This window comes from Aedes aegypti, chromosome 1, assembly GCF_002204515.2.
Source record: "Aedes aegypti strain LVP_AGWG chromosome 1, AaegL5.0 Primary Assembly, whole genome shotgun sequence".
Lineage (NCBI taxonomy): Eukaryota > Metazoa > Arthropoda > Insecta > Diptera > Culicidae > Aedes > Aedes aegypti.
This window is the reverse complement of record NC_035107.1, coordinates 245,931,068-245,952,897: the sequence shown is the minus strand read 5'-3', so window position 1 is coordinate 245,952,897 and position 21,830 is coordinate 245,931,068. Positions and strand designations below refer to the sequence as shown.

The 21,830-nt window shown below is 34.5% G+C and overlaps 1 protein-coding gene across 5 annotated transcripts in view; it reads right to left on the bottom strand.

Moving 5' to 3' along the window:
• Positions 1–21,830, bottom strand: part of LOC110674054 (flocculation protein FLO11) — a 438,803-nt gene that overhangs the window by 9,768 nt on the left and 407,205 nt on the right. The gene's annotated exons all lie outside the window — the stretch shown is intronic.

Sequence of the window (21,830 nt, the reverse complement as noted above, 5' to 3'; positions counted from 1 at the left end):
TGTTAAGCCTAAATCAACTTGTTTTAAAACAAAAGTAACTCATTTCCCTTAGTTCTCACGAACCTGGAATCGGCTCCGTAGCCCTTATAGAGATAGCCATGAAAACACGTTCAAGCTTGAAACCACAACCCGGTACAAAAGGTGTAAGGTTTAGCCACAGGCAAACAGACTTAACAATGCACGAAATTCGTTTTATTTTTGCAACAAGACCTGCAGGAGGTGCTAGTGTGGAACGTCAAACACGAAGAAAAACGATTCGCGTGCCTCTAGTTGTGAGGTTTGAAACGATCGTCCACGGAAATTTCGTCAGCGTTACGCCTGTTTGCCCATGGTCTAACTAAACGGACCAAAATGGAACTGATGATGTAATCTTTGGTGTTCGTTCCTGGGGACAAAGGTGCTCGGTTTTCGATGGCCGTACTTTGGAAGAGCGGTGAGGGCCGGCGAGAGCTCGCTTCCAGCAAACCTAATGAGTTTTCGGTTCTTTTTCGTAATACCTGCAGGACGACACCGTTGTTGGACAAGAACACCACACCACAACGCCGAAAACAGGAAATAGTTGTGAACCGTTCAAGGGTGACAACAGTAACGGCAGCCCTGGAAAGGGGCGGCAACGCAGTCAATGGGCCAGAGTCAGAGTGCACCGGCTGTAGTAAACGATAAGATTTAATTAGATTTTTTTTTCGTTCGTTTTGACACCATTTTGGCCACTAGGCAGGAGGGTATATTGTGTTTCGCAGTTTAATTTTTAGAAAATGAGAAACTTTTCAGTCGAGTGGTTTGGAGTAAAACGCTTGAAAGTTGGCCACCGATTCAGTACATATCAAGGTGTGAAACTGTGAACTGATTTTGAACTCGGATCAAAGAAGCACGGAAGAGGGTCTTTCGAAATATTGATTGAATCTGATTGGGAATATATGTTCTATTTTCGTCCTGTTTTACGAGCCCCGTAATAAGGATTGGACTTTGAAGGCCCTTATAATAGACCACGAAATCAAATAATACTGAAAATGAGAATGTTTTTGGATCAAGCAAACGTTTTCTCATACATCAAAGTGCTATGGTTAATTGATTATCTTTTAAAATGTGACGAGAATAGGTACCTAATGCTCGTGCTGTGTGACACCACACAAATTCCGTCGAACAAATAAGCCTTGTTAATTGTATCAATTAGTTCTATTTTTCTGACATCTTACGAAAAAAAAACTATTCAAACAATCTATGGCGAAAGTACAACAGTCATTCTGCACTGTGTAGGCATCAAATTCTTCATCTATATACACTCAGAAATAAAAATAGTCACAGAACTGCTAAAGTTTATGCATTAATGACTATTTTCTATCTGCCTCTCTTTCATTCTGCTGTGAATTTCTACACTAAATGTCATTTCGCCTGGGTTGAAGCTTAGCGATGCTTCAACCCAGGCGAATTGACAAATAGTAATAAAATTCCTTGCAGAATGAAAGAGAGGCAGATAGAAAATAGTCATAAATTACTAAAATTTAGTCATTCTGTGACTACTCGTGTTTCTGAGTGTAGAGCTTAGTGACATTTGAACTCACGAACATTCGCATAGGCTTGCACACACTTTGCATACTACAGCGGGGATTCGCTGGTTGGAACACGACTGCCTTCCATCTAGCGAATCCGATCCGTTAGTTGGAACGACTGACAGCTGGTGAAAACGCTCCACACTAACGCATCTGGAGGGCAAATCGTCACGAATCGCACATATGCATACGCATTTGTTCTATATATGAAGACTGCAATGTAACGGTACTCAGACGTCAAAGTCAGTTTGACATTTTTTGTTGACATTTGAGTGCTTTTTAGTTGGAATATTTTCCAACCAGCGAACATCCAACTATCGAGTCATTCCATGTAGCGGACCCCCAACGAGCGAATCCTCACTGTAATCAAAATGCATATGGAAGTATTACCCAATTTGATTTATTTACACCCAGATTCTCGGTGTCTTTCGAGACAGAGTGCATATTGTTTTCCTCTAAGTTTCACAAACACTTTTGTACTAGGGCACTTACATATACAATTGAGCGTGATAAACACTATTGCTTCCATTTCCACGTACATAGGGTGTAGAGCCAATTGGGCACTTTGTCATGGGTGGTTCTTAGCCTAATTGTCTGAAACATTGCGATAAGAAGCATTTAAATACGACGTAAATTGTAGCCAAATATGAGCTTTCAAAAAACCCCAATGCCGAAGTGAATCAAAAGTGCCAAGAATAGGATCCAGCATAGTCGTATCTTTCTCTTGGGTCAGTTAGATTCTTTTCAAGGGTGAACAAGAAAGTGATGGTGCTGACATGGAATCAATTTGCACTGTAGAAGATGTTTCGGCACTTATCACTGATTGAAATATTTTGATTTATTTTCATTTAATGCGCGTTGGATCGTTGTTCTAAATGGTCGTTGACGATATTATTGCTCTGAGAAATCGATAAAATTCTTCAAATTTAAAGGTACTTATATCATTGGTGTAGTAGGCCTTGAACTGGCAGGACGTTATTTTCCTAACGACTGACATTTTTTTCTCTTTTTTAGGTGAGAAAATTTTCAAGACCTACGAAGATTGGTTTTGGTGTGGTGCGATAGTAGACGATTCTCTGTGTGGTGCGGTGGTAGTCGACTCTCTGTGTGGCGCGGTAGAAGAAGAATCCCTGTGTGGCGCGGTAGGAGTAATTCAAGGGCGGTGAATCTTTGCCCTTTAGTTCGGTGTCGGAGGATACAATTCCTGTGTGGCGCGGAAGGAGTATTTCAAGAGGACGTTATTCGCCTTGGATTTTTGAAAATTGAAACCACCTTGATTGCAGTTTGGTTCAGCTGAAGTTTGTTAAGTATTTTTTTGATTTTATTTTCATTTTTTTTTTCTATTTTAAAGAATAATAATACTTTAATATTAACTGTTGAGTTTCCGTCATGGAAACTGATGATGGAGAGGGGTCAAAAGAAAACGTTGTTTCTAGTGATTCCTCTTCATCGAATAAATCCTTTCGAGTAAAAGTTTATCCGTCTAGTTTTCCTGGACCTTTTGTAGTTTACTTTCGTAAGAAAGAGAAACCAATCAATGTTTTATTGATCTCTTCTGAGATATATAAATTATACACGTCCGTTAAAGAAATTAAAAAAATTTCTCTGGACAAATTGCGTGTAGTTTTTGGATCAAGAGATGATGCTAACGCTCTTCTTGAATCCAAATTATTTTTTGATTCCTATCGCGTTTATGCTCCTTCTAATGCATGCGAAATTAATGGAATTATATATGATGAATCTTTGGATTGTGAAGATATTAAAATTCATGGTTCAGGCATTTTTAAGAACAAATCCATTTCTCCTGTTAAGGTTTTGGATTGTGTTCGTTTATCGAAATTATTCTTTGCTGGTAATGATTCAAAATATATGCATTCAAATTGTATAAAAATAACGTTCTCCGGATCAGTTCTTCCGGATTACGTTATGATTGATAATGTAAAATTTAGCGTGAGACTTTATTATCCAAAGCTCATGCATTGCGATAAATGTCTTCTTTTTGGACACACTTCAAAGTTTTGTTCAAACAAACAGAAGTGCTCTAAATGTGGAGAACCTCATCAGTCATCCGAATGTAATAAAATCTCGGATGTATGTTTTTATTGTAAACAAAAGCACAATTCTTTGAAAGAATGTGCTGTTTACATTGACAATCAATCTAAATTCAATCAAAAAATTAGAAATAAAAATTCATTGTCCTACGCTGAAATAACAAAATCCACTGATAGTTTTTCATCTCCCAATTCATTTGATATTTTGCATGATGATGTTGAGAATGAACCATCACAAAATTTGAATAGTTATGTTTATAAACCTCCTAGTAAGAGGAAAAGAATTTCTAATAAATCTTTAAACAATAATTTGTTTTTTGAACCTCAACCATCTACTTCTTTCGATACGAATTTTCCTCCCCTTAGTGCATCCGTTCCCTTCAATAATATTCCTGGATTTCAAAGAATTGATTCTACCCATTCAATTAACAAAAATGATCAAAATTCGAACAATATTTCCAGTGACAAAAGCAATGAAAACTCTAATCAATCAATTTTGAATATTTTGGAAGAAATTGTAGATTTCTTGGGATTGAGTGATTTTTGGAAAAAAATAATCAAATTGATTTTACCATTATTGGCCTCTCTTTTAGATAAATTGAATTCATTTGTTCCCCTTATTTCTTCTCTATTTTCGTCCTAATGGCTTCAATCAATTCCAAGAAATTACACATTTTACAATGGAATTGTCGTAGTATTATTCCTAAAATTGATAAATTAAAAGTTTTATTGAGTAATTTCGATGTAGATGTGTTTTGTTTAAATGAAACGTGGTTAGGTACAGCTAGATTTTTCCGTATCCCTAATTTTAATATTATTCGAAAAGATAGAGATACATCATTTGGCGGAGTTTTAATTGGAATTCGTAATAATGTTGAATTTAAATACTTAAATGTATCCTTCCAAACACAAATAGAATATGTGGCTGTTACGATTAGAAATGGGAAAAATGAGTTTTCAATTATATGTTTTTACATACCTCCAAATGCAAGTTTTAGTTTGTCAGAAATTAAAAGCGTCTTAAATGAAATCCCATCACCATTTTATATACTAGGAGATTTCAATGCACATAATTTCGCCTGGGGTAGTGAAAAAACTGATGGTAGAGGTTCATTAATTATGGATTTGATTGATGATTTGAATTTGAATATTCTTAATGATGGATCGATTACTAGGATTGCTGTGCCTCCTAATAATCATTCCTGTGTTGATTTATCTTTATGTTCAAATAATTTATCAATGCAATCATCTTGGAAAACTATTCATGATCCAAATGGTAGTGATCATTTACCAATTTTGATTAATATGCAAACTTCTGTAGACAATGAAGTGGTTTATGAAGTTTTTACTCCCGATATTTGTAAAAATGTTAATTGGAGTAAATTTTCTGATCTTGTTTCCATTTCATTAATCAATATTGTCAATTCAGATACTCCAATTGATAGTTACAATACTTTTTCAAAATTGTTAATAGATTGCTTGCAAAAATCTCAACATAATAAACCATCTTTAAAAAGTACAAAAAAAAAATCGTCCTTCGTTTTGGTGGGATAATGAGTGTTCCATTTCTTTAAGAAATAAATCTAAAGCCTTCAAATTATTTCGCAGATCAGGCTCCAGAAATGATTATTTTCTATATTGCAAAGCTGAAGCACAGTTTACTAGACTTACTAAATTTAAAAAGAGAAATTATTGGAAAAATTTTGTTGAAAATTTGGACAGAGAGACTTCATTGTCAACTTTGTGGTCCGTAGCACGTAATTTAAGAAATTATAATTCTTCTCCATCCACTATTTTAGAATATTCAGAACAATGGATGGATGATTTTTCTTCGAAAATTTGTCCTGATTTTGTTCCTCCGTCCATTGATTACAAAACTAATTCAATTAATTACTTTCCTGAACTTTGTAATCCATTTTCAATAGCTGAATTTGACATGGCTTTATCAATAACCAAAAATACTGCTCCAGGTATTGACAACATTAAATTTATTGTACTAAATAATTTACCATACGAAGGAAAACTTCATCTACTTTCGATATATAATGCTTTCTTTTGTCAAAATATTATTCCTTTTGAATGGCGTTTCATTAAAGTTATAAATATTGTCAAACCTGGTAGAGATCCAGCATTTGCTGATAGTAGAAGACCTATTAGTTTATTGTCATGTTTGCGAAAATTATTAGAACGTATGATTCTAAATCGCCTTGAATTATGGGCTGAGGACAATAATATTTTTTCATCTTCTCAATTTGGATTTAGAAGAGGTCGAGGTACTCGTGATTGTATTGCACTTTTAGCTTCACAAATCCAGCTTTCATTCAATAAAAAGCAGGATGTTGTGTCAACATTCCTGGATGTTTCTGGAGCTTATGATTCTGTTTTAATTGATTTATTATACAAGAAAATGCATAATTTGAAAATTCCAAATCTAATATCAAATTTTATTTGCAATTTATTTTCTTTCAAAATCATGAATTTTTATCATAATGGTAAATCGAAAATAATTCGTTATAGTTATTTCGGTCTACCACAGGGATCTTGTTTAAGTCCTTTTTTGTATAATTTATTCACAAGTGATATTGCTTCAATTATTCCTAATGGATGTTATTTATTACAATTTGCTGATGATAATGTCATTTCTATCAGTGGCAAAAATAGAGAAATTATAAGACATTTTATGCAATGTGCTCTGAACAATATTGATACGTGGGCTCATGAAAATGTTTTTTCTTTTTCTGTTCAAAAAACAAAATATATAATATTTTCGAGAAAATATGCAACTTCTTCAATAGAATTATATTTGAATGGTATTGAAATTGAACAAGTTGATGAATATAAATATCTTGGAATATGGTTTGATTTTAAACTGAACTGGAATGCTCATATAAAATATATTCAAAAAGTTTGTTCAAAAAGAATTAACTTTCTTCGTACAATTACAGGGACTTGGTGGGGCGCAAATCCTTCTGATTTAATTACACTTTACAAAACTACTATTCGTTCAGTAATGGAATATGGTTGTTTTACATTCGGGAGCGCTGCACGTACATATTTTGTCAAACTTGAAAAAACTCAATTTCGCTGCTTGAGAATTTGCTTGAAACTTATGAATTCAACACATACTCAATCAGTAGAAGTTCTTGCTGGTATAGTACCATTGAAAATTCGTTTTCAAGAATTGAATTGCAAATTTGTGATGAATTGTTTTTCAAACAATCATCCTCTTATTGATTTTTTGAAATCTTTGTTTGATATTAATCCTACGAGCAAAATGTTGGATTCATTCATTCATTGCTCTACAGAAAATATTGAACCGATTCCTTCGTATACCTTTTATAATTCAAAAATATCCATTCATTCATACAAACCATTAATTGACTTGTCTCTATTCCATGAAATGAAACAAATTCCAAAATTTCACCATTCTCATTTTGCTAACATTTTATTCGAGCGCAAATTCAATGGAATTACTCCCGCACAATTTTTTTATACTGATGGTTCATTGATTGATGGTATTGCAGGTTTTGGTGTCTATAATTTATTTTCTGGTCATTTTTTTAAATTGCAATCTCCTTGTTCTGTTTTTTCAGCAGAATTAATTGCTCTTTACTTTGCGTGCAATTTGATTAAAGATTGTGCGCCAAATATTTATATTGTTTGTTCGGATAGTTTGAGTTGTCTCCAGGCTTTAAATACAATTAATTTCAACTTTAAAATTCATCATATTATATTAATTATGAAAAGATTATTACTTGAACTTAGTTCTCGAGGATTTATCATTAAGTTTGTTTGGATTCCTGCTCATTGTAAAATTTATGGGAATGAACAGGCAGATACGTTAGCTAAATTTGGTGTTCATCATGGAATAATTTACAGCCGTAACATATTTCCTTCTGAATATTATCCAACATTGAAAGTAAAATCTCTTTTGGATTGGCAAACGTGTTGGAATTCGAGCGACAAAGGACGTTGGTGTCATTCTATTTGTCCTAAAGTCAATTATTTTCCATGGTTCAAAAATATACCAGCAAGTAGAAATTTTATTTGCTCTTTTTCGAGATTGATGTCAAACCATTATATTTGTAACAGCCATTTGTATCGCATCAACATAAAAGATTCCAATTTATGTGATTGTGGGGAATTTTATGAAGACATCGATCATATAGTATTTCAGTGTGACAAATTCATTACTCCTAGAAATAAATTAATGAACAATATAGTAAATTTGGGTCAACCTATTCCTGTATCTGTACGTGATATACTTGGTACAAAATTGTATTCTGTAATGAAACTTTTATTTCAGTTTTTAAATGAAATCTCATATTTGGTTTGATACTCTTTGTGTTTTTTTTTACTTTTATTTTCAGATGTCACGTTGGATTCGATTTCGATTCTCTCCCTCACTGGCTTTCGATGTCACTCCTTACTCAACGCCGATTGTAATGTTCCAAGATTACGGCTCTGTTATGGTTTAGTACCGTGTGAGCCTTTAGTTTTAAGTTTGATTTGTAACGTTTTTCGAAAAGATAAAGAGGTTTTGTGCCTCTTTGAGAAAGATTTTCAATTGAAATCACTCAAAGGGGTTTTTCCCTCTTTCAAAATTTTAGTTAAAAATAAATAATAATAATAATAAAGGTACTTATATTGGAATACGGTTACACAATTTTGCAATCACGATAACTAAGAACCAGAAGTCGCCTAACCATTAAATGCAAATATCTCTAGCTGGCTTGAAATGGCTTGAACGCAGCTTAAAACGGCATAAACTTGCTTTAAATGGTCTAAAATAGCTTCAAATGACTTCAAATTGCTAAAAACAGCTCGAAATGGCGAAATGGCTCCAGAGATGTTTCAAGCGTTTTCTTCTGGTATTCCTTCAGAGATTCTTATAATTTCTTATATTATTCTTATTTCTAATATTATGGAGGGATTATTGAAGTGTGTTAAAGCTTAATTAATGGTTTTCGTATCTTCAAGGTTTTCTCAGGAATTTATCCAGAAGTTACAGGACAATTTCACTAGTCATTTCTTCAGAATTTCCTCAGAGGATTCCTACAGGAGTTTCTCCAGAGACTCATCCATGGATTTCTCTACTAAATTCTCTACAACGATCTGCAGCTTTTTCTTAAGTAATTACACAAATGATTGCTTCAGAAAAATCTCTAAATGATTTCTGCTAGAAACTGTCCCAGGGATGAGCTGGTATCCAGCCAACTTATCTTATTGAAATATGCTTTTTGTCTACGCAGTCTTTATTAAAAAAAAGCCGTCGAAAAAATAAAGGCTGAGTAGCCAGAAAGCATATTTGATGTGCTAGTGTTTTTTTCAGGAATCCCTCGATAGGCTCCTGCAAGAATTTCTCCAGGGATTCTGTAAAAATGTACATTTGTAACTACGCGTAACTTCAATGTGGCATTACGTTTGGTAGAATTTAAATTCAAACGGCTGTTTTGGTGTTATGAAATAGGTGTGGGCGTTTTGCCCCATGAGTTGATTAAAGTTTAGGTCCTTCAATAAGCTTTTTAAGGACAAATTTAACATATGTTTTGCATGTAATACAAACTATGACAGTGCACAAGCGGGCTCGATTTTCTTGAGAAAAACGCATAAAAATATATTGAGAGAAGCATTTCTATCCATTTTCTATAATCTAGAGTGAAAGAAAGCATTCTAAAACACATGGTTCGTCCAAATCGATGGGGGGGGGGGGGAGGGCGTTTTTCCCCCTATGGGCATATTACCCCCAGCTCCCCTAGACGGTTTGACAGTTCTATGGGGCTCTGCACAAAAATCTGCCTCTCTCTTTCCCTCCTTCATGAAACTAGTAAACAACAAGGCCAGTAAACGTCAAAATCTCATGCAAATTCAAAACAGTGTAGAGCCCCATAGGAAGATTTGGTTTCATTCTTCGCGCAACTCTTCATCTAAAGACTCTGGTGTTAGATGATGAAAAGATTTAAGTGTTGGAAGAATTGTACTTCGGAACATTATTGACTAGTGTTAATGATTTAACAATTTTAAAAGACGAACTGCACCTGCGCATCGGACTTTCTACGAATGACGTATGAAACACGAGGACACCTGGAAGTGGTTGGCCCTAGTTGAGTCCATCGCAGATCAATATGGTGTAGATTAGGGCGGTTCAAAATTTAACAGTGTTTTAAAATCCAATCTCCCATATCTTACTTACCATTCTAACCATAAAAATAGTGTTCTTTGAAATTATCAGCTTTTTCGGTGGTGATTTAAAGGTGGCCCAAAGACAATGTAGGTTTATATGGAAATTATTATGGAGAAATTTTGGAAAATGTTCCAAACACATTAGCACTGTAATATAGACGAAAACTTGTCATCTCATAGTGAAAACTCTTTCTTTAAACCTTTATAAAGGATGCTGCTGAAGAAAAAAATTCCTCTTTTGTTTTAGATTTTTGTAAACGTTTGCAGAGCTATAATCCCATATAAAGCTTAAACATAGTAAAAAAATCATGAATATTTTATCTCCTATCCGTCGGATTGAATTGCTCTTTTCGGCATTTATTTTATTATGGTTTGAAGAATGAGTTTTTACTATAGGATCATAAGTTTGTACTTACAGTCCGGTGCTAACGTGTATAAATCTAATACACCTAGAAAGCTGAAGATTTCACAGAACACTATTTTTATGGTAAGGATGGTAAGGGAGATATGGGAGATTGATCTTTTAAAATTTTGAACCACCCTAGTGTAGATTCATCGCTACGAGATGTAGCTTATTAATTGTTACGAGTGAATTTACGAGAAAAAAAGATCGTACATAGTAATGTAAGAACATCACTGTGATATCAAAACCAACCAAACTCTTTCCGTAGATCTACAAGTTAAAGTCGAATCTCCGCTCACCGACGTGTGACGTTTTTCTCGCGAACTTTTAACCACGTCATTTTCCCACCTTTTTCCCACAAGTCATATTTTCAGTCTAGACCAGTCAATCAGCCCTGTGTGTAATCCAATCCACTCTTGATAGCTGCGGTGTGGTCACTCCAACGGATGGTCCTCCGGTACGTTACGCCTTCCCAGTAATTGGCTCTATTTGTGACGATGGAAACCACTCGCTACCTATCTACCGATTCCGGTTAATCCACCGCAAAACAGTTCATAAATCAGCTCATCGACGAGAGGGAGTTTATTAATCTTTGGATAGTAAGACCGTCCGTATAATGGGGGAAACACGATAAGCCTAATTTGATGTCATTCGTCTTTTTGTTGCGTCTGGCTGCCGTTGCCTTGGTTCAGAAAAGAGAAATGAGCTCGCCTCTAGACGGGTAATATCCAACTGCAAGTTCAAGGCTGCTGGATAGGACTCTTCCCGTTCGACGTCTGTTATTTTGCATTGGATGATGATGATGGTGGGTTCAGTTCTGCCCAGAGCTCAAGGATCAAAGCATGACTATCAACAATTCCCTCTTCGGGGAAGTAGAAAAAAAACAACACTTCAGCCTCGGATAGAGACGTGTTCTTCGCACCTGGCAGGCCCAGTGAGATTAGAGATTGATTAAAACATTTTCATTTGCATAAATTTACACCTCATTATGGGCTAGGGCGCCGGGTACGACGCGAGGGAAGCCCCCGGCCCTTGCTGTGTGGGTAATCGAGCTCATTGCCACCAAATGACAGCCGTTAGATAATGGTGAGACTATAGGCTACCCAAGGTGTCGGTTGCCAGTGGGATGAGTCCTCTCTAGCCAGAAAGAAGAACCACAAGATTATGATAGTGTCGATGACGACTATGATCGCCACTAGGGAGGTGGAAGCTCGATTTGCAAAGTGGTTTGTTTTGATCCGATGAAACCCACTTCGGTCTCAAAAGAGGTATCCATTACATCCTTGAGGTTTGTGCAGTGCAGATATGCGTGTAGGATGAGTTTCCAGCAAAGACAAAGTCCCGGCTCGGACAAGTTTATAAGATTTGCACGGTCCCCCTGGGACTAAATGTGGCGGAACCAGTGTGTGTGTGTGTGAGCTACAATCATTCATCACCGTTTGTCGGATCGTGTCGTTTTTCTTTTACGCCTGATTACATCTTCTCTGAAGGGGGAAACGGATGGGGTTGGAGCTTGAGCTTGGCACTATTTGCATAAGACGTATCATAGACTATCTGTGGTTTGAAGGGAAGAGCGCACTTGAGAATGTGAGTTTGACACATGAACTAGCTAGAGAAGGTTGTTATTTATTATATCGAGTTATGCTCGTCGTGTAGGATGACGTTCCAGATTGAGTGAGTCCTGGAGGCGGTTTCTGAGGTAAATTGGAATGTCGAACATTTAGAGCAATGCAGGTAGGTACAGTAATTAGGTTTTGTTGATATGGTTAGAAGGGTCTTGAATCTTCTTCAATGCAAGAGGTGTACTATGAAAAGACTATCCTGAAGATAAATGGATGCGTCTCTTGGTTTTGAAGACCTCAAAATCTACTTATATTGATCGACGTTGTACATCGATTGTATGACATTTGCCAGAAAATCATTTGCCAGAATGATTTTTGCCAGAAAACCATTCCCCAGAATGTACCATTCGCCAGAAAGCCATTCCCCAGAATGGACCATTTGCCAGAAAACCATTCCCCAGAATCATTTTTTGTAATTCGTTTTCAACCTTGATATCAATTGATCGACATATTTGTGAAGATGCATCGAAGCCAAACCTCAAATTTTCAAGAGCGCAAATCTAGAGACCCAAACAGCCATTCCAGCTGAAAATTTAATCGAATGGTCACCACCAGCGTGTGACCAATCGATTAAGTTTTCAGCTCAAACCGCTGGCTGGTTCTCGAGGTTTATGCTCTTGAAAATTTGAGGTTTGGCTTCGATGCATCTTCACCTCAAGCCTACCGAAATTTTTGATATTTGTCATTTTTGTATCTTGAATATTCTCATATTATTTGCACTTATAGTATGAAACATTGTGTAGTCAACTTTCACATTATTTACATCAAGAGGATTGGACTACTAGCACTGCACAGCTGCAGCGCAAAATTAATTAAAATTTAGCGTCACTTCAACAGTACTTCACTCGCATCGTAAATATTGCTCCAAATAATGTTTATATCTTTGTAATATTATAACAAGTATAAAACAACGCAACTGATCGATCCGTGTAATTTAGTCTATGTTGTTAAAATCCTTCGCATACAATTTTATGCAATTTTCACTACTTACATAGCTGGTCTGAGAACAAAAAAGCTGAAACGTTTGACACTAATTAGTTTAGTTGAATAATTTCAGAAATATGAATAGTGTATCTTTGCGGAAAAAAATGCAAAACAACTAAAAAGAACAGCCTTTGAGTGAAAGAAGGGAAAATTATGTTTGAAATATGATCAGTTTAGCACCAATAATCATTGGAACAATATAACTCAAATGACTACCAAGTGTTCGTTCGGTCATATATTTAAATACATTATTCAGTCCTTGAAAATAACGTTAAACTGTTTTACTCTTAATAATAATTTGAACCGCATTATTTATTGTTTTAAAGTAGTTTTACAACATTTGCGACAGGCTGCCGGAAAACTCTTCAATCTTCAGTGTTTACCCTGATTGCTAGTTTTAGCTATCTGGAACCGGAGATATTTTGAAATTCTTAGCAGGACTGCTACGTGGCCATGATTAATGGTGGAAACCAAAAAAACACACATATATTGGTTTCTCATATTCTGTCGCTTGCTCTACGAAACAAGTCGGTTATGAAGATTAATATTTTCGGAATCACTCGACTAATCTTCAATGAGAAATTAGATGAAGGTCATGGTAAAAATTAGTTTTTTTTTTTATTTGAGGAAATATATTGATTGTTGGGGGTCGACGTGGCGTAGTTGGCTGCACGTACGCTTCATATGCGTATGGTCATGGGTTTGATTCCCAGCCCCCCAACACAACTTTTCGTCAAGCTGCATGTAGGCGGCTTGGCACCTTGCCCCTCTTCTAGAGTATCTACTCTTAATGATCCTGACAACAGGCAACCCGACCTATGGCAATGAAAATGGACAACTTCTCCATTGGCGTAGCTAGGAAATTTTTCTAGAGGGGGCCTAGGGGGGGGGCCTAGAAAATTTCATAGTTTCATGGTTGTTTTTAGTTTCATAGTAGTTTATAGCAGTGATCCTCAGCCCTGTTTTTTTTTTCAACCATTATCATTCCTGATGGAGGATTGTTTTCGTAATATGTTTTTTTTGATGTTCTACATAACTTTGAGAACAGTATCCCGAAGAAAAAATTTGCGGAACTTTTCAGATCTAAAAGATACAGACATCACGTCCGGCCCGCGCACCGTACTTTGGTAACCACGGATTTATAGCATCCATAGCAAAATTTCATAGTTTTAACAGATTTGTATTGATTTTAATTATTTGTTATTCTGTCTCATTTCACGGTACATTAGTGATGTTTGTAAATTTTAATGTTCGCTACGAAAAAGATTCATTTGTTTTTGTAATCCAGTTATAATTTCTTAAATAATTAAATAATGTCCTTTGTTATTCTTCCACGAAATTTTTGAAATTCAAACATGTGTTTTGAAGAGATTCCTCTGAAAATTCCTACGGGGTTTTCTTCAGGAATTATTTGTTGTAATTTTCAGTGTTTTCTCCAAGAACTCCTTTACCAGTTTTCACTGATTTTGTCCTGGGATTCCCACGACTTTCTGATCTTACCAGAAAATGTCTCGAAGAATCTCTATCGAATAGTTTAAAAATATATATTGAAGAACTATGCCAGATAATGCATTACAAATTATTTTAATTATTTCTCCTGGAAGGTTCTCTACGTACTTATTACATATAAATTCCAATATTTCGTTTAAAGTATCCTCTGGTTGTTCATTAATAATTTGATTATGATTTTTTGGAATTATTGAGGATTTCTCCAAAAAAGCTCTAGGAGTTTCACCATAAATGTTTTTAAGATCATAAAGCAAGGATTACTTCCACGGATTCCTAAGAAAGTTTTTTCAGCTTTGCTTTTGAAGTTCGTCCTAAAGTTCCTCTACTAGATTGTTTGAAAAAATCTAAGAATAAAATATCCAAACTTCTTGCAAAAAAAACTAAATGACTCTTCCAGGTTTCATCGTAATATCTCACAAGAAATTAAAAATAATTCAATTGTAAAAATACTAATCATGATTTCTCATAGAAGCTCTCCGCAAATCTATCTGTGTTTTTTCACAAAATATTATTTTTAGATTCCTCTAAAATAAAGGAACATCTCGTATTCCTTCAAAACGCTTTCAAAAATATTTTTTATTTGTTTAAACATGCCTTATGAAATGTTTGAAGAAATCTAAAATTCCTATAAAGTTCCTAGCGTTCAACCGTCATTTCAAAACTCTTCCGCGAAATTACTCAAAGATTTCTCGAGTAATTTGTTCAGGGATTTCATAGAGAATCATATCACTGTTTCCCTAAGATTCTTCAAAAAAAAAAAAAAAAAAAAAACAGAGTATAATCTAAGTATTCCTCGGAGATATTTTTTTCTTCAAACGACACTCACGATTCTTTTGGGACTTTTTTAAAATATTTTTTACACCAGATTAACTAAGATTTTGCAATTCATTATTAAACTTCTCAAAAAAATTCTTCATAAGTTTCAAGAAATATTCTTACTAGTTCTAAAAATAACTTTCAAGTTCTAAAAATAACTTCATTTTCTTACGAATGGTAATCTCAGGATTCTTCCATAAAAAATCTAAAAAAATATCATCTTATTAACTACTTCAGGAATATTTCAATATTTTTAGTGATAGCTTTACATATTCCTATACCAATCAGATTTCTAGAACACATAGAACGGGTTGGAAGAAGTTTGTTGGTATTTTTTTGAATAATTCTTCACAAGAATTCGTAAAAAAAATCTTATTTCCTGTCTTAATATTCAAGAATTAATCCATAGAATTTCTGAAACTTGTTGACAATTTTTCTCACAGAAAAGCTTAAGTGGTACTTGTAGGATTTACTACAAAAAAAATCTTGTTCTTTTTCTTCGTCTCTTATTATTAACACCAATAAGTTAAAACGGATGGAATTTTTACTGAAAATATTTGTAATTAAAATCTAAGATAATATATTGTATGAACTCCGAAGTTTCATGATACTATGACGAACATATTGATGTAGGTAGGAAAAATGGGATTCCTACCTTTAGAAATTCCAAACAAACTTTTTTGAAAAGCTTAATTTCGTAGTACTGTAGTACTGTTTGGAGTATGGAAAATGTTCCATGCGATGGAAGGTGAAACAACAAAATGTTGAAGTCGAATAATTAAAACCTCTCTAATAAATTTCCAAATACCCTAAACGGTGTATCTTTGATAATGCGGGTAACATTGATATTGAGGGACTCACAACATACTAAACGAAATAGCATAATTTATGTTAATCAGTTAAATATGCGAAAGTAAAGAGTATTAGTATGATACTTCATGTCAGGACTATTTTCATTGGAAGCGATAGCATTTGAGTTTTTATATTCCAATATTAAAAATCAATGAGATTTTTGCATTTTTGAATTCCTTACAAACATTTTGCTAAGATTTTAAATAATTCGTTGCACATCCCTGACAGCCCAGTTATAGTAGATCATGAATCCGGTTTCAAATCTCATATCGAACATCATTTTCACAAATTGGGGCCATTTTTGTAATCAAAGTCAGAAATTTCCATATAATGTTATACACCTGAAGGTATGCGACATCCTCACTCGGTTTTGTTCGAAATATTTATACTTCAAAAATGTTTGATTTATGTTGAATTCAATGTCGAAACGTGAATCATTCCATATATTTTTAGAAATATTAGTTTATACTCATTTATACAGACCTATAAGTGTTTGTTATGCATATTTAAACTTGAAACACTTTTTGCAGGTGAATTTTTTTTTACAAATTCTGTTATTTTATAAACAAATTGGAACCAACGTTCTCCATCAACATTCTCCAAATTCTAACTTTAATGATGCTGAACAGCAGTTTGGTTGGCGATTTTCATGTGTACACACCCATTGTCAAAAAGTTACCACAAAACCGAAAATAGACTTTCAATTATATGAAAAATTATTGATCGATTCAACATGAATCGTCATGCAATCTTTTAACTGCAATCGATAACTGAGATACCAGTACTTGTTTTAAAAATATTAGATAAATATAGTTCAAAACTAATGCAGAAATATTCAGATTTTCTTACAAATTTCTTAAGAAGGTCCATCAGAATCTTCTTTGGAAATTATCCTTAAAATTTATCTTTCTTTGACTTATGGTTTTTCAGAATTCTGCCAGAAAGCCTCTAAATATTCCGCCCTCGTATCGCACAAAATTCAAACCAAGAATATGGATTCTGCCAATAATTGATAACATTGTTTCTAAGAAGTTTTTTAAAGAAGACCAATACATGTATCTATGAATATCTTAATAAACCTTTTCCTTCTTCCCAGTTATTTTGCTACATTTTTTTCTACAGATTACTTTACCCCTATGCTAATTTTGAAAACGAAAGTTCTCCTGGAGGTTTTCAGCAAATTTCCTCTGATGATTCTATGGCTAGAGGCGTTCCAAAAACAATTTTCTTTCCAATTTTTAAACAAACCGGGGATTTAAAGTTAAATTCTTTGAAAAATAAAGGTTTTTTAAGCAATTTTCGATGTTTTTTGGAAATATTTCTTAAGGACTTTTAATGAACTTCGCGGTAAAAATTGTAATAATTTTTTTTTTGAAAAACTATTCAAAGAAATGTCTAATAGAACTTTCAGCGAAATATCTTAGTATTGGATTTAATAGAATCAATGATTTTTGAAGGAATGGCGAGGAAAAACTGAACTTTTGAAAGATTAAAAAACTCTTTTTAAGGTAAATCCGGGAACATTGTCCGGAACCAATTTGCTAATAAAAAATAGACAAAGAAGGAATGAACGTCTTCCAGGAGGAATTCGCTTTGAAAGTATGAACAAGTCCCACAATTTTAATTGACTAATTTTCAAGAGATTTGGAAAAGTTTGAAGTGAAACCTTTAATTTTACTTGAGGAATTTGATTATACTAAAATTCTATAAAGTATATCGAAAAGTTTTTTTTTTTTGAAAAATGTTGCTACAAATCTGTAAAAAAAATGAATCAACATCAAAGAGAGAATTTATTGCTGGAATAAACACTCTGATTGATTTTGTTACATTGTTTCACATCAGGTTTAAGTTCTACCATTCATCTGAAGACAACTAGGAAAGGCTGAAATACCTTGAAAGTTGAGCCTGATTTTCCGACAAAAATTTATGCCATGAAATTAGAAATTAGTAATTTTGTCTATTTTTTCAAAAATTGTTGGGACATTATACGAGTTGAAATTAATGTATGGATTATTTAAGTGAATTCTCATAAGAAAAATCATCATCGCCGGACATCTCGAGCAGGTTATCCTCCAAAAATATTACAAAGCAAAATACAGTTAAAAACGAGTTTTGAGAATCAAACTTCCAGGATATAGACGCTATTTTGTACCACGGTAATTTTTGGAACGAAGATGTCGAAAACTTGCGTATATCGCCTACACCAAGAAGCTACTCTCAACAGTAACCAATCGATCGTCAGCCGGATGATTAAGCTTTCGGTTGTCGCGCGTTCCACCGAAGTCAGCACCACCACGCTGATGCTGTGTATGACAAGCGAGGTTTTCTCACTATAGTTGTACAACGTAAAATAACGTAATTAGTGAAGAGATTTTTGTCAATAACAAGTGTCATAGACATTGTGTCAGAAAGTGGTAAACTGTTTTTTTTTTTGCTCAATATTTATTACCATAAAAAATTCGGGGGGGAGGGTGGTCTGGATGAGTCTGGAGGGGGCCTGGCCCCCCCTGTTCCTACACCAATGAACTTCTCATCGTTCCCTTCTGATGGACTGACAGCAACATCGCAAACAATATTTACGTGATCTTCACTCTACCTGCGTGCAGAGGTAAAGAAGCATCATCATCGTCCCGGTCAGATCCAAAAATAGACTATCATAGTAGTAGTAGTGTGTATTCAGATATTGTTCAAGTGTTCAGATATCAAACTGCACTCAGCTGGCGTGATGCCTAATGGCGAATTCAGCTTAATAAAATAAATAAGAAGGAAAAAAAATATATTGATTGTCCGGGAAATGGACATTTTTTTACATAAATCCTTTTTACAGACATTTTTATCGACAGCAGTCCTATATTGATTTTTTTAGCTGTAATTATTTAAAATTGAGATGACATAACCTTGTTTACATTACTTCCATTCCTTCTGTTAACTGCAGGCAGAAACACACAGTACAATTATAAAGACTAGCCAATAATATGAAGAAGGGTAAATCTCCTATGAAGCATATAAGTCCTTGAATTAGTTAGCCCTAAAGAACAGCCTTATCTTCAAAGAAGGGAAAATCATTATTAGAATTATTGAAAATGTAGAGAATGTTTTATTTTGGTCGAAAAAAATGATTTAACACTTATAGACCCGGTACTCAAGCTGTCAGAGCATGGCAAACTAGATGTTGGTCACACGAACAGTCACGACATTAGCGTTTTACGGCTAATGTTTCTACTGTATACACTTTATGGACCGCATGACCAAGGTATCTAGAAAGGAGGTAGTCCAATACATCAAATTTCTCATTCCGCCATTTTGAAATGCCAAGTGACAGCTAACGAGTTTGTTTTGGTTGTTTGGATATCAGGTGAGTGGCGTGGCAAAGTAGGTATAAGAGTATAGAATGTTTCTCTTACACCCATATGTGTGTGGTGTACGCGGCAAAGTACCTGAATTTCCTTTACTGGGAAATGCACTGATAGTAGAATGAATATAATTCGTCGAACACAACCGTCACCGTCTGACTGCAACACCGTGGCACATCTTCTCTTTCATCGGTGGTTCTTACCCTAAGAACTATTCGCAATTTCCATAATACTCCTTTCAGTCTGACTCCATTTTTTTTTTTGCAAAAACGCAAGTTTTTTTGAGGGATTTGTTTGAAGTTCATTCACAGATTCTTCCATAATTTATCTCTGAATCCAACATATTCTTCAATAATTTTAGTGATTATTTCGGAGTTATCTACGAATACTTTTCTGGGCACGAATTCCATCTCATCCCAGTCATATCTTCAGGATTTTATTCTTAATTGGTCGGTGTTCAGACACACCGGGCTAGATGATTGGTCTGCCATTTGACATGGAAGCGCCATTGTTGCTGTGGTAACGACTCCGAGCACGGATTTAATTAAGACGTGCGCGCGGTGAACGCACTATTATCTAGCAAAACCGAAGTGAGACTGCTTGACTGGGCATTGAGGATGGTGTAAGCCAGTCGAATGCAAGGTTCGTGAATATGTGTTCTCGCTATAACATACGCTCTACCACATCCCCTTTTTCCTGGAAAAAGTAGATTACAGTTTATTTTGTTTTCATGAGTTTCTAACTATTAACATTCACTCATCTGAACGAAGGAATATTATGTAATTAACGCATAACATGGTGAAACGAAACCATTTCTTGTAGCCTACAATATCTAACATATCCAACAAAGATGTATACTACAATACATAAATTTTGCATACAGTTTCGATACTCTGTTGACATTGCGAACATAGAAATCTTAGAAGTAAGTACCCATAGTCCTTCTCGATTCTTTAAACGAAACCCATAACAACAACCAGAGTATATCCACAACGGAGTACTCCCTACTCTATGTTGCGTCTACGTCGATCCTATGAATTCAAAAATCGAAGCATCCTTTCACAACAAAAGTAAACTGTTACCTCACTGTACTCAACTTTTCATTATATATATTTGCCACTTTCAAATGAAAATAAATGTCGGTAGCGATGAGAATCTATCTGGTATTTGTGCAGACATGTCCTACAATAATGAATACTAATGATTTTTGAGTCTAATGTATAAAATACGTAACTTCCCCAGTTATCTCATACAGCCGAGGATCTATTTAGCGATAACAATTCCTATGGAGCCGATCATAATAGACTAGTTTTCGTTCACATGATTTTTGGTTATATTGGTATGGTCAATTGCAGTAAAACGGTCAATTGTAGAACATTACATATTTTATTACAATCGTTTAATAACATCAATAAATTGTCTTGCATAGCTAACGTGTGATAATCCCTGGGACTTTGTATTTTATCTTTGCTCCTATGTTTGGTTCTCTGAGAAACTAATTTTTCTCCCATAAAATTGCCACATTAGTAGACTAGATAGTGAGGCTGCTCAAACTGTAGATGGGCGCACTAATCAATCAATTCACTGATTATCCAAGGTGAAACGTCTGGTATTCCAATAATGACTGTCACGTTTGTCGACTTGTGCTTTTACATACGTTTTCGAAGACACCAAACAAAAGAAACAATAAATCAATTTATTTTCATTTTCATTATTCTTATTTTTCTGCTAGTCTACAAATCGAAAATTTGTACTATTGTTTGTTGCTAACTTGTAAGATTTATGACTTTGAAAATTTTGATACAGTATTGCAATTTTTTTTCCGTCAGAACGAAGAAAAGAACGAATTTTATACTCTAACTATTTTCCATGTTTTAGCGTAGTTGATCACTCATATTTTTTTTTGTGGGATGAAACCTCAGAAATACAACCAGATTTCTATATCAATCCATTTTGTTTATTATATAGTGTACTGTCTCACTGTTCTTTCATTTGAAATTTTGCAGATTGGGACTTCTGAATCCTTTTTTCTAGAATTATAAATCATTCAATTTAAATACAAATAAAGTAACCAAAATGTACAATCTGATTTATTTTCTAGGGGTTATGTTTCGTATTTCTTTTCACAAAAGAATTAATTATGGCTTGTTCAGATATGAGTATTGTCCCAAACGCTATCGAAAACTAGGTGATTTCTTGATCTGTAATATCCTTGTAAAGTTTTATTCACTGATAATCGTATCTGGACGGACAGTATGTTTATGCTAGCTCAAGCATTAGTGTCTTCTTCACTATAGTGCTGTACGAATTCAAAATAATTTCAACTACACTTCTCCTGTAAACCATCTGTAGCTTAGACACACAATTATTTTATTAAAATCAATGGTACCCTCATTAGCGGAACTTCTCAAAACATTGTTGACCCAGTGGCATATTTTTACATAGTTTTCCAAAAGGTGCGAAATGTGATTTTGATTCAACTTAACACTTCCAATGCAGTGTACCAA